The sequence below is a fragment of the Neodiprion virginianus genome, chromosome 6, assembly GCF_021901495.1.
Source record: "Neodiprion virginianus isolate iyNeoVirg1 chromosome 6, iyNeoVirg1.1, whole genome shotgun sequence".
NCBI lineage: Eukaryota > Metazoa > Arthropoda > Insecta > Hymenoptera > Diprionidae > Neodiprion > Neodiprion virginianus.
This window is the reverse complement of record NC_060882.1, coordinates 13,976,501-13,991,283: the sequence shown is the minus strand read 5'-3', so window position 1 is coordinate 13,991,283 and position 14,783 is coordinate 13,976,501.

Here is a 14,783-nt window from a genome sequence, read left to right as displayed (position 1 = left end):
AAACTGTTCGTAGTTACAATTAACGTTTATTACAGAGTAATCAAGTATAGATAAAGGTGCAAAATAAAAACGTTGTAATACAATAGGTGCGTGGAATAAATATACACGTGCTCAATACAATACACTCAGTTCCTGAGTCCCGTCCAATCGAAGACGACCCGGTCAGTTTTGACTCACTCGACAGACTACTTCTATCGTTCGCTTACAGTCGTTCATTACCTATGTATAAGACACATCTATACTTTTACACGCATTGTACATTTGTATATTTCTCATGATCTTCGCATATATCAACACCTCCTCTCAAAGTCATGAGATTACATGTTTTCATCATTTGACCCTGACATACCTAAATTACTCATACACTCATAATGTTTAATTTTTCCTAGGCCCTTTGTTAGCATGTCAGCGGGCATTTTTTCAGTTATTCAATGTTTAATACATATAATGCCGTCTCTACATGCATCTCTAATGAAGTGATGCCTAACATCAATATGCTTTGTTCTCGCGTGAAACGCCTCGCTCTCAGTAAGTCTTATTGCACTTAAATTATCGTTAAACATAGTAATACATTCACACGGAAAATCAAGACTTTCAAATAAACCGCACAAGTACATCGCCTCTTTTATTGCTTCTGAGATAGCTATGTACTCCGCCTCAGTACTCGATTGTGCCGAGGTTCTTTGTTGACGCGCCTCCCAGCTTATCGGTGAGCCAGCTAAAACAAATGCGTAGTCAGAGTATGATCTACGATCATCAAGGAATGATCCCCAGCTAGCATCAACTAACCCGAATAATCCAAGTCCAGTTCGCTCATAAGCTAAACCACAGTCAAGCGTTCCTTTTAGATATCTCATTACGCGCTTTATCGCTTTCCGAAGTGTTTCATCATAATTGTTATTGTACTGACTTAAATAGCTAACCGCGTATGATAAATCTGGTCTAGTAGTGACCGCTAAAAACATCAATGCTCCAATTGCACTTTGGTACGGATATTTAGACATAACTTTAGTATTTGGTTTCTTATTTTTTACCAACTCACAACCTACTTCGATTGGCGTAGTTGCTGGGTTACATAGACTTAAACCAAAACGCTCTAGCACTCTCTCAGCATACATTTTCTGATTTAAAAACACACCATGATTTTCATCACGTATAAACTCAATTCCTAAACATTGTTTCACTTTACCTAGGTCTTTCATCTCGAACTCTTTAGATAATTGTTCTTTAATTTCTAGTAACCAGTCATTGTCGTTCGTCGCAAACAGTAATTCATCGACGTACACTGTTATCAACATAATTTTCCCATTTCTACGTGCTATAAACAAGCATTGGTCTTGTATCATTGATTTAAAACCCAAAGACTTTAATTTATTTACTAGCTTTACATACCACCGTAAACCTGACTGTTTTAGACCATACAAAGACTTTTCTAATAAACATACACAATCTTTGATTTCACTTAAACCCTTTTTCCACTCTTTGGCGATCGCAGCTACCGAACTCGTATACTCACTACTATTTTCGATTATTCTATCTATCACCTCACATAGCACTTCAGGAACTTCCATGTAGACGTCCCCTTCGAGTTCGCCGTTGAGGTAAGCAGTGACGACATCCATCTGGTGAATATCAAGACCTAATTCTGCTGCAAGTGCCGCCAATATTCTAATCGACGTTGTTCTCATTACTGGGGAGAATGTTTCATAAAAGTCTTCCCCTGGCCGTTGAGAGCAACCTTTTGCTACCAGTCTAGCCTTCTTGATCTCTCCTGGAGTCGTATCTGTGATGCATAATACAAATCTGTTACCTATGACTTTTCTATTTATGGGTCGAGATGCCATTCTCCAAGTACGATTTTTAATTTGTGCCACCATCTCTTTCTCGATGGCTTTTCTCCATTCTTCAGCTTCTGGACCTTGCTCAGCTTCTTTCCAACTATAAGGTGCGTTCGTCGTCATGTTGACGAACACGTTATCACTCTCATGTGATTCTGAGTCTGTGTTTTCTTTTTCGCTGTCCTCCTCGAAGCTTTCATGAGCGTCCTCCTCTGGATCTGGTTGACTTGAGTACCCCTCTCGAGGTCTACCGGCTTTTCCAGTACGCATGATCCTCGGACGTCCTTGTCCTCTCTTCGACGGACCTACCAGTCTGTCCCATGAGAGTGTTGCTGCCCTTTTCTTTGGTATCTTTCTCTTTTGTCTTGTATCGGACTCTTGGTCTTCTGCGCGTACCTTTCGCGCCGCCCCTCTTACTGCCCTTGGGGTCCTTCTCAACTCTACTGTCGGTTCTTCTCGGCTTTCTTCGGTGTCGCTTCGTTCTTCTTCTCCTTCTTCACGGTTTTCTCCGCTATCACCTCGAGTCTCTTCATTATTACTCGGACTTCTAATATCCACTGTAATGTCGTCTCCGTCATCCTCTTCAAAAATTTCTTGATACTGATGTCCCGTACCTGACTCTGTCATGAATTTTACATCTCGACTTACTATTATTTTCTTCGCGGCTTTATTGAAGATTATGTAGGCTTTTGATTCGGTATCGTATCCAGTAAACATGCCTTCTATTGCTCAAGATTCAAACTTGCCTAGATTTGGGCTTTTATTCTTGACGAAGACTTTCGCGCCAAAAACTTGCATGGAGCTTACTGTCGGAGTTTTTCCCGTCCACTCGGTGAAAGGTACTCCACCATTTAGCGCTGAGGTTGGGCACCGGTTTCGTACGTAACAAGCCGTGTTTATGGCTTCTGCCCAAAAAGCTGGAGAACTACCTGCGTGGCGCATCATGTACCGCGCCATTTCCACCAAGGTCCTATTTTTTCGCTCGGCGATTCCATTCTGCAGTGGAGTGTAAGGAACCGTGAGCCGTATTTTAATACCATTTGACCTTAAAAACCGATCAAAATCTTGATTCACATATTCTAGTCCGTTATCTGACTGAAGAAACTTCACTTTATATCCGGTAAATGTTTCTGCTTCTGCCTTATACTTTTTAAAGACTTCTAGCACTTCACTTTTGTTCTTAATAAAATAAACTTCACACCACCGCGATTCATCGTCAATAAAAGTGACGAAATATTTTTTACCACCTATGGATACGTGTCGCATAGGTCCACATACATCCGTATGTACTATCTCTAATAGCTGGCGCATGCGGTCTTTGTCGCCTAAAAGGAAAGGCTTACATGTAAGTTTTTCACGGGCACATACTTCACATTCAGACAACTTGTCACTATCATTAATTTTCAGACCTTCCACTAGTCTATTTTTTGACATTAATTTCAGATCGTGTTCATTTAGATGCCCGAGTTTTTCGTGCCAAATGTCAATCGCTTTCTTTGACGCACTATTCACTTCAACATTATTTATCGCGTCCCGAGATTGTCTAACATGGTACAAGTTTCCAATGCGATCAGCTCGCGTACACACTTTGTTTTCTTTATTAACAACAATTGCGTCTTTTTCACGAAAAATCACTTCATAGCCGCGATCCGTTATCGCCGACACTGACAATAAGTTCGTGCGTAAATCCGGTACGTACATTACACGAGTAATATCTATCTCACGTTTGTCGTGTCCTGTGTCCACTGGTAAACTCACCTTACCCACACCAATGATTCTCGTACTGTTGTTGTTCGCCAATCTCACTTCACTGTCCATACTTGAGTATTCTTGAAACATCTGTATTTCCTTGCACATATGACTCGTACAACCACTGTCTATGCACCACGAGTCACTTACACTTCGACTATAATTTGTCTCTTCACTCGTGCTCAGCATAAAAGTTTCTTTTGTCCCTTCATCGCAGTCTTGGGCTTGCTTCGCCCACTGGCGTCGTCTTTTATTTTTCTCCGGACAGTTTCTGGCTATATGCCCATGTTTATGACAACAATAGCACTCTGGTCCCTTCTATGGAGGTTTGTTACCTTTCTCTTGATGCTTATCCACATGATTTTCCCTCTTGGGCTGCGTGCGCCGTTCATACTGGTTCCGCCATTTCGTGTACATGGCACCGTGACTTGTTGGTTCAGTTTCTCTTCCCTCGAACTCCTCGAGTATTTTCACCTTCAGTATCTCCGTCGTCGGCAGCTCATCTCTGGACTCTATCGCAGTTCTAAACATGGGAAATGACGCTGGCAGGCTATACATTAACACAATTGCTAATACCTCGTCATTTATTTTTAGACCAATCTCTGAAAGTTCCTTCACTGCATCACTGAAGTCTGTTACATGTTTTCGAAGATCCCCACCCTCAGGCAATTTAGTTAGGATGATCCTTTTCAATAGGGATGCTTTCCTTGCTGGGCCTTTTGACTGATGTAGACTCTGCAGTTTTTCCCAAAGCTTACGTGCTGATCCCAGGCCATCCACCACTGCGTAATTACTCTTGCAAATCGACAACATAATTTTAGCCTCTGCTTTTGAATCAGCTTTTACCCACTTACTATAATTTTGTGCCGTTAACGCGGGTCTCACTGTATTCGGACCTTCTATGTGATCCCAGAGGTCTGCTTCTTTAAGCACCGACCTCATCTGAACCTTCCACGTGTTATAATTCTCACCAACTAGGGTCTTAATATGAAACGTTGACGCCATATTCATCATCGTGCTTCTTCCACAATCCAGTGACAATCGACGATCCACCCGCTGGTACTTTACTTTTCCGCACTCTCTTACTTGAGTAAACTTTTACACTACACTCCCGAACAGCGAAAGAGCACACCAGAATGATCTAGACGCGTCAGCTGGGCCCATAACCTGATATTTAATACTGGTGTTTGGTGAGAGTAGGTTTGGATAAAACTGTTCGTAGTTACAATTAACGTTTATTACAGAGTAATCAAGTAAAGATAAAGGTGCAAAATAAAAACGTTGTAATACAATAGGTGCGTGGAATAAATATACACGTGCTCAATACAATACACTCAGTTCCTTAGTCCCGTCTAATCCAAGACGACCCGGTCAGTTTTGACTCACTCGACAGACTACTTCTATCGTTCGCTTACAGTCGTTTATTACCTATGTATAAGTGACATCTATACTTTCACACGCATTGTACATTTGTATATTTCTCATGATCTTCGCATATATCAACAATATATATGTATATAATATTTTTTTTCAAAAATTTCTCTTTTTTCAGAAGTAATTCAAAAATTATTATATGTATATATATATATAAACATATATACATATGATAATTTTTGACCTTTTGACCTTTTGACCAATATATGTATATATATATATATATATATATATATATATGTATATGTCGGAGTATCACAAATCTTGTTTAATAATTCCATTTTAAAATGTATTTAGTGAATGAGAGGATGTGTCTTTCGAAATCAAACTCTCTATGAGTCCACCGTATCAAGCGTCAAGCGTTATTAGCAAGCTATGAGTATAGCTGAATAACGGAATCTCAGCAACAAACAAATGGTTTGTTTATAACAACGCTTGGACGAAATCGACAGTCACGGTAATTAGCTAGAGAGCATACCAGACGTGTCGGGATCGTCACGCTAAATATGAATAATAAACGCATAAAAGAACACTTTACATCCTCTACGCCTTACTGAGGCTTTACGTCGACACATAAATTATAATTTTTAACTCACTTTAAAAAAAAAAAAAATTTTGAAAAAAAATTTTTATTCAAATTAAATAAATTTTTTAAAAATAAATATAGTTATCAAAAACTCCTATATATTTTTCAATTATTTGCTCTAATATTAATTAAAATGAAAATATTGTTCATTAAGAAAATGCCATTGAATATACTTTATGAATTATAGTTTGGAGCATCTATACAATGGATTAAAACTTATCATGAGGTTTAAAGGAAACATACAGATGAATAAGTAATTATTTATTTGGTTTCATATTTTTAATTTTCAAAAATTAATCATTCTTCAATTTAAGAAAAATAATTCATTTAAATGAGTTTTTTTTTTTTTTTCATTCAATCATTTAACCTAATTACCTCCATTCATATTCATTATTTTAATGTATAATATATATATATATATATATATATATATATATATATATATATATATATATATATATATATATATATATATATATAATAATGAAAATGAGTATTTATATTTAATTATGTCAATTTGTGTTTTGTGTATATATATATATATATATATATATATATATATATATATATATATATATATATATATATATATATATATATATATATATATATATATATATATATATATATATACGATTATTTTTAATTTACTTTTGAGAAAAGAGAAATTTTTGAAAAAAAAATTTTTTTCACAATAAATAAATTTTTTAATAATCAATATAATTATTAGGAAAATCCCATATATTTCTTAATTATCTGCTCACATATTAATCACAATAAGAATATTTTTCATTGAGAAAATGCCATTTAATATACTTTATGGATTGTAGTTTGGAGCATCTGTACAATGGATTAAAACTTATCATGAGGTTTAAAGGAAACATACAGATGAATGAGTAATTATTTATTTGGTTTCATATTTTTAATTTTCAAAAATTAATCATCCTTCAATTTAAGAAAAATAATTCATTTGAATGAGTTTTTTTTTTTTCATTCAATCATTTAACCTAATTACCTCCATTCATATTCATTATTTTAATGTATAATATATATATATATATATATATATATATATGTCGACGTTAAGCCTCGGAAAGGCGGAAAGGATGTAAAGCGTTCTTTTGGGCGTTGATTATTCATATTTAGCGTGACGATCCCGACACGTCTGGTATGCTCTCTAGCTAACCCGCAACTGTCGATTTCGTCCAAGCGTTGTTATAAACAAACCATTTGTTTGTTGCTAAGATTCAGTCATTCAGCTATACTCTTAGCTTGCTAATAACGCTTGACGCTCATTTAGTTTAGTTTCATATTCAAAAGAAATATCCTTTTATTCACTTCATACATTACGTAATGGAATTATTTAACGAGATTTGTGATACTCCGACATATATATATAATAATGAAAATGAGTATTTATATTTAATTATGTCAATTTGTGTTTTGTGTATATATATATATATATATATATATATATATATATATATATATGATTATTTTTAATTTACTTTTGAGAAAAGAGAAATTTTTGAAAAAAAAATTTTTTTCACAATAAATAAATTTTTTAATAATCAATATAATTATTAGGAAAATCCCATATATTTCTTAATTATCTGCTCACATATTAATCACAATAAGAATATTTGTCATTGAGAAAATGCCATTTCATATACTTTATGGATTGTAGTTTGGAGCATCTGTACAATGGATTAGAACTCATTATAAGGTTTAAAGAAGACATACAGATAGATGAATGATTATTTATTGAATTTCATATTTTTAATTTTTAAAAATTAATTATTTTCCAATTTAAGAAGATTAATTTATTCAAATTAGTTATTTTTTTTATTTATTAAATTATTCAACTCAATTACCTCCATTTATGTCTATTATATTAATGTATAATATATATATATATAATATATATATTATTATATATTTATATTATATATATTATATCTTATAATTTTCGATGATGAAATTAGTCGAAAAGCCGGTCAGGAGAAGACGTTTAATGATTTATAAAACGTGAGTAAAAAATCGACGTTTCGGCCGGGCCCTGCCGACCATCCTCAGGATAAACTTCTATAATGATTAACAAAAGGAATGCTTCAAAAACAAAATCGGATTTAAAGCATGGAGATACGTTCATACTAATACATGTTGTTGCAAAAATAGGTGAAAAATTAAGAAATTACACGCACATGTCTGAGTGACAGTTTTAGGTTAAGCGTCGAGTTTTGACGGAAGGTTAAAGAGAGTAAAAATACGTTAATAAGAATGAATTATGGTGGAAAGAGTGCTTAATAAGAATGTGGAGTTAGATATGAGAAGGAGATAAGTTAAATTTGAAACAGATTACTCACAAAAATTGACGACCAGTACATGCTTAGGTGTTGCTAATAGTTCAGCATTTCGGACGGAAGTGAAGGTTAGCGGGAATCGATCCGTAAATCTATATTGATCACGTGTGATATTGATCTATGTTCGAATGTCATGGACTTCAAAGGCAGGTAACCAATCGGGGCCACGGGCGCCAAAATTTTTAAAAACAAGATTATGAAAACTAGAGAATGTTAGAGTATAAGTGGCTCAGATGTTCAATGTCAGTACGTTTGTTAACAGAGTTCCTTTTGTTCTTAAAGATATGAATCATTTCCCTAATGATACGTTTATACCAGTTCGGTTCTGTAGCTAGGGTTATAGAGTTGTTAAAATCGAAATGACGCCCCAGACTAAGGGAGTGTTCTGCTGAAGCGCATCTATCAGTGACATGGCATTTAATATTAGAGCGATGGCCAGAAATTCCATTTTTTAGGTGTTGTGACGTTTGTCCAATATAACTTTTGCTACAGTCTTGACATGGTATTTTATATATACAGTTAATTTTCTCTAAATTAGGAGTTACAGATTTAAGATGAGAAAACAGAGACAGTTTGGTAGTATTAGATATTCTGAAAGTAATTTCAATTCCCTCGTCATTAAGAATTTTTTTGATTTGGCTAGATAGATTTTCAATATACGGTATAGAGATAGAGTTTTTAAATTTATCCTTAACATCAGTTGGATTGTTGGAGTCTAAATTCCAATCAATCGAGTTGTACATTTTATCTACTCTATACTTTTGGATATCATTAATGAATTTTAAGGGGTAGCCATTAGATATGAGAGTTGTTTCGACAAGTTTTAAATTTTTTTCAAGAAATTGAGGGTTTGAGATTCTAAGGCAGCGAACGAATAAGGATATGGCGACAGATTTTTTATGTTTAATGGGATGATATGAATTAAAGTAAATGTATCTCCCTGACCAGGTTGGTTTGTGATGCCAATCTAAAATTATAGTGTTGTTTTGGTTAATAACCATAGTGTCGAGAAAACTGATTTTACCATCTTTTTCCAACTCAGAGGTGAACTGTATACGTGGGTGAAAATTGTTGAATTTAGTTAGAAGGGTTGTAGGTTTTCCTTCTTGACACACGTTATAATATCGTCTACGTATCGATAGTAAAAAGGGAGGCTAAAAGGAAGATGTGAAATAATTTTATTTTTAAAATGTTCAAGTACTAAATTCGCTACTACTGGGCTAATTGGTGAGCCCATTGCTACGCCAAAAATTTGTTGGTAGAATTTATCTTTGTAAGCGAAATAGCATGAATCTAAACAAAGTTTAGTGGCTGCGAGGAATTCTTTTTTATTAATGTTGGTGTGGGGTTTCAAGTTAGGCCAGTTTTTACTGATTATAGATATTGCTAAATTGGTTGGAATGTTGGTAAACAGTGATTTGACATCTAAGGATACTAACAGGTGTTCAGGAGGAATAGGTGTTTTCCTGATTTTGTTTACAAAGGACCAAGTGTCCTTGATGTCATAGTTGGATGTACCTGTTATGTTAGATAGAACACACGAGCAAAATCTTGAAATTTTGTAGGTGGGGGAATTGATGTTACAAACAATTGGTCTGAAAGGTACATTTTCTTTATGAATTTTAGGTAGAAAATATATTTTAGGAGGAAGAGAGTTGAAAGTTTTTAGGTTTTTAGCAGAATTGGAATTTATAAATTTTTTCTGTTGCCATAGGCTTATCATATCATTGACTTGTTTTTGTATTTTCAAGGTGAGATCACGAGAGATAAGAGTATAAGTACTAGAATCATTAAGAATATCTTGGCATTTTTGTTCAAACTCCATCTTGTCCATGACGACTGTAATGTTGCCTTTGTCGGCATCTGTGACCACTGGGTGGTTATTTTGTTTTAAAAATTCTTTGGTTTGTTTTACTTTGGAAGTTATTTGATATTGAGATTTGGGAGGATGTTTGTCAAGTTTGTTGCCAATGAGTTGGCTAATATTTGATCTTACTTTATCTTTGGTGATTCCACTTTTGTTGAAGAGAGCTAATTCTACGCTACTTACAATATCATCAATAGGTAACTTTAAATTATTATATGGTAAACCATGATTCGGACCGAGTGATAAGGTATCCTTAATTTCAGAAGGTAACTTTGTCTTAGATAAGTTAACTAACCAATTGTTAGTGTGAAATTCTTTAGGACTTTGTATAGACTTAAGTTTGTTTAATTTTCTAATATTATCAGTCTTAATGGCATTGAATAAACGATTGGCCTTCTCTATATCCAAGTTGAAATTTTTATAATCTAAGTTGGTAAATTGGTTTGAAAAGAAAATGTTAATATTATGATTTAGTTCATGGATTAAAAGCCTTTCCTGTCGATAAAAGGTTTTAATTTCGAGCGATAGACACTTGTGTTGTAGGAAGCGTACTGCTTTGATGAAGGTTTTTTCCCTTGTTGAATGTTGTAGGTTTTTGATTTTAAATTTTAAAAAGTTTGGAATAATGCCAAATTGACGGCATTTAAGAAGGAAAACTTTACGGTTTTTGATATGCGCTAGTTTCTTCCGGTAGTTCTTTGTTTGTGAGTGATTTGTAGAGGAAGGTGATCTCAGATTAAATGTGCGGTATGAAGAAAAATCACGGTGGTACGAGACGTCCACGAAGCCGTTTCGATGCATTGAATTTATGAAGGAAGTTCGTGACCAGGAGGTAGATTGAAGATGATGAAATTAGTCGAAAAGCCGGTCAGGAGAAGACGTTTAATGATTTATAAAACGTGAGTAAAAAATCGACGTTTCGGCCGGGCCCTGCCGACCATCCTCAGGATAAATTTCTATAATGATTAACAAAAGGAATGCTTCAAAAACAAAATCGGATTAAAAGCATGGAGATACGTTCATACTAATACATGTTGTTGCAAAAATAGGTGAAAAATTAAGAAATTGCACGCACATGTCTGAGTGACAGTTTTAGGTTAAGCGTCGAGTTTTGACGGAAGGTTAAAGAGAGTAAAAATACGTTAATAAGAATGAATTATGGTGGAAAGAGTGCTTAATAAGAATGTGGAGTTAGATATGAGAAGGAGATAAGTTAAATTTGAAACAGATTAACACAAAAAATAAATATAATTATCAAAAAAATCCTATATATTTTTCAATTATCTGCTCACATATTAATTGAAATATGAATATTATTCATTAAGAAAATGCCATGTAATATACTTTATGAATTGTAGTTTGGAGCATCCATACAATGGGTTAGAACTTATTTCAGGGTTTAAAAAAAACATACAGATGGATAAATGATTATTTGTTCAATTTCATATTTTTAATTTTTCAAAATTAATTATTCTTCCATTGGAGAAAAATAATTTATTTAAATTAGTTATTTTTTTCATTTCATTCAATTATTCAACTTAATTACCTCCATTCATATTCATTATATTAATGCATAATATAAATATATATATAATGATAAAAATAAGTATTTGTATTTAATTATGTCAATTTGTGTTATATGTATATACATATATGTATATACTGTGACGTGGTATTTCGTACCCCGTCACTTTGTTTAATTATCGCATTCCCCTAGGTACAAATATCGCTAAAAATAACGAAAGCACGTCTGAGGCCAATACTCCAAAAATGAACGACTAATTATCTTTAAGTTGATTTCTCTTTACTAAGCTAATTGTATGCTATTTTCTAATTCTGTAATGCTCTTCGAGAACCATCCGCGAGACCTTCACGTCAAGATACCAGGACACTGCCTGACAGGGGTCACGTACCAGCTCAACATCAACACCACCGACTACAGACGAACGAATACCGCTGAAACCACTCCCGATGGATGCCTATCTAGTTGTCGAAAAGGGTCGTGCGTGATGCACAACAGCACCTCCAACTATTTGAGACTTATCGGCCAGGAGCCGAACCACGAACGAATGCTTCTACCGCTCGGATGCATCGTCAGGCGGCGTACAGGGCTGTGCGTCAAAAACACAACGAAGCCTCCCGTCGACGATACTTATCAGCCTGGAGCTGAACCGACCCTAACATCTACAAAGTCGTTGACTATCCAATAGAAGACGGTTTTCTCGTCACGAACCGTCTTATCGAAGGACTGCGGCGTGGAATAGGCTAATGATATGCTGACCACGTGGATCTGGTGGATCTAGTGTGGGGATCCGGGTTGAGGGCCATCACCACCAGATCGTTCCGGCATGAGGGCTTCGATGAGCGAGGGCCGGGATGCAGCGCCAACGAAATAGCTACAACGGGGAGTACCAGTAAAGCAAGGAGTGAGTTACAGTCGGTCGCAAGTCCGGGAGACCGGTGACGTAACATTGCCGCACACCTCAATATCGCAATACCTGAGCAGTACGACCCCCCCCCCCCCCTTCTCACCAACGATACCGCATAGCTGCAGGAAAACATCTCTAACCACCTACCGACGTCCTGATACCTCGATACCTGTCGTCGAGGGAAAAGAACATCAAGCGGCGAGGGATTATCGCCGCCTATCCGTGGACCAGGCCACGCGACCTGCTGGTCCAATTAAAATACCGCAAATTTTGGGAAGAATCACGTGACAGCAGCTCGACGAAAATCAGGATCATCGCTCATCTCGTCACTCTACGTTCAGTTACCAATCATAGCAGACGTGCCTTTTGTAACTCGACTTCCAGTTTCGTAATAGCGCCATTATTAATCCGACCTTCAGCTTTGTTAATTGTACCAGTGTTCCCATTATCGCTTTGATTACCGCTATCGCATCGCTTTCTCTCGCACCTGTTAGATCTTCTTTTACGTAAGTGAGGTTCCTTTTCTATTTTGTGAAGCCACGAGATAACTTGCAATATATCGTACCTTTACCTTTATCTCTTTCTCTCTTTACCTTGCAGTTGGTCTGCTTGAGCCAATTGGGCTCGTATCTTTTCTCTTTATCTTGCAGTTGGTCTGCTTGAGCCACCTGGGCTCGTACCTTATTTTCTCTTATCTCTTATCTTGTCCCTTTTTCTGCCTTATTGCAAGTAACTTCGCGACTGATTGACTATTACTTACGCATTGTAGTGACTATCGCTTTATCTTATTATCTTTCTCTTTTAGAATATTTGAATGTCTAATATCGCTGTCTAGCAGCGCGTTCCGTTGAAGGATCAATTTTTATCTTAGCTACTGAGCATTGCTATTTTGTTATATTTTCTTTGATTAGTTTCTATCTGTCTCTTTACCTATTATCGTTGATTATCGTATCTTAGTGAGAGTACCGCGGGAGCGATCTTATATCGCTGCGCGGTCCCGTTCGTCGTTCATTTGACATTGGAGTATTGTGCCGTATCGCATAACATCTTTTTCACTATTTTCTTCGCTAATATCGCTGATCGTAGTTGTCCGTAGTCTATTTGGTTTGCCGTACGTTGCCTATTAATTATCTTGAATATTGTTTGTCTTATCTTGAATTGCCTTTTATCGTACCGAATATTATCTATCTTTCTCTCGCACTTACCGCAAACTATAGACTACGTATTATCTTTTATTCTTTATATTTTATAATAATTTTCTATTTGACCTGTCGCTTGAATCTGCCTTGTAACTCATAATTCCCTGTCTGCCTATTTCTGAGTATTCTGGTAATGTGATAACTATTACAATTATTGTATTTCGCATGTGTTTATAATTGCTTCTCTGATTTTATGATTTATTTGCTTACCGCTTAATTTAAGTACAGTATATCTTTTTCTGTTTTACCTATCTATCATAAAACCGTGTTAATCATTACCTTTTAGTATCGTGAGCTTGCGCATATTTCCCGCTTATTCGGAAAACGTTCCGTTAATTGTTAACTCTCTCGCTTAACCTTTCTCTGGCTGTAACTATTGTTAATTATCGCATATATCGTACTTGTATCGTAAACTCTTCAGCTACTTGCTTGTCAGTAAACTTATCGCTTCTTGTTTAATATATTTGATATTATTCCTGCTTCACCTGTTTCTTATTTTATCTATTGGATTCGACTCCGCCCCTCTACCATTATCTTGTCTCTCTGAGCGAACTGTGCAAAACCGTCGTAGAACCTGACCTTACCTTTATCTATTACCTTTACCTTTATCTTTGTCTTTTTCTCTAATTATCTATTTTTGACGCATGTGCGTCTGGCGCCCAACAATCGTAGCTTTCTCCCTTAGTATCTCTCTCTATCTAATTATTTAGGTTAGCGACTGCGCCGTAGGGTAACCAATTATCGTTATATCGTTATTACCCTCAAATATATAAAAATATTGGTTACAATACATATTATAATTTTTAATTTACTTTTAAAAAAAGAGAAATCCAAAAAAAAAAGAAATTTTCCACAATAATTAAATTTTTTAAAAATAAATATAATTATCAAAAAAATCCTATATATTTTTCAATTATCTGCTCACATATTAATTAAAATAAAAATATTTTCCATCAATAAAATGCCATTCAATATACTTTATTAATTGTAGTTTAGAGCATCTGGACAATGGATTAGAACTTATTATAAGGTTTAAAGAAAACACACAGACAGATAAATGATTATTTATTCAATTTTATATTTTTAATTTTCGAAAATTAATTATTCTTCAATTTAAGAAAAATAATTTATTTACATTAGTTTTTTTCTTTATTTTATTAAATTATTCAACCTAATTACCTCGATTTATATTCATTATACTAATGTTTATAATATATATATATATATACATAGATATTTAATATAAAATATATAGATATATATATGTATAAAAAAGATAAGCTAATTAAGCTAATGGGTTCATATCTCATAGATAAAA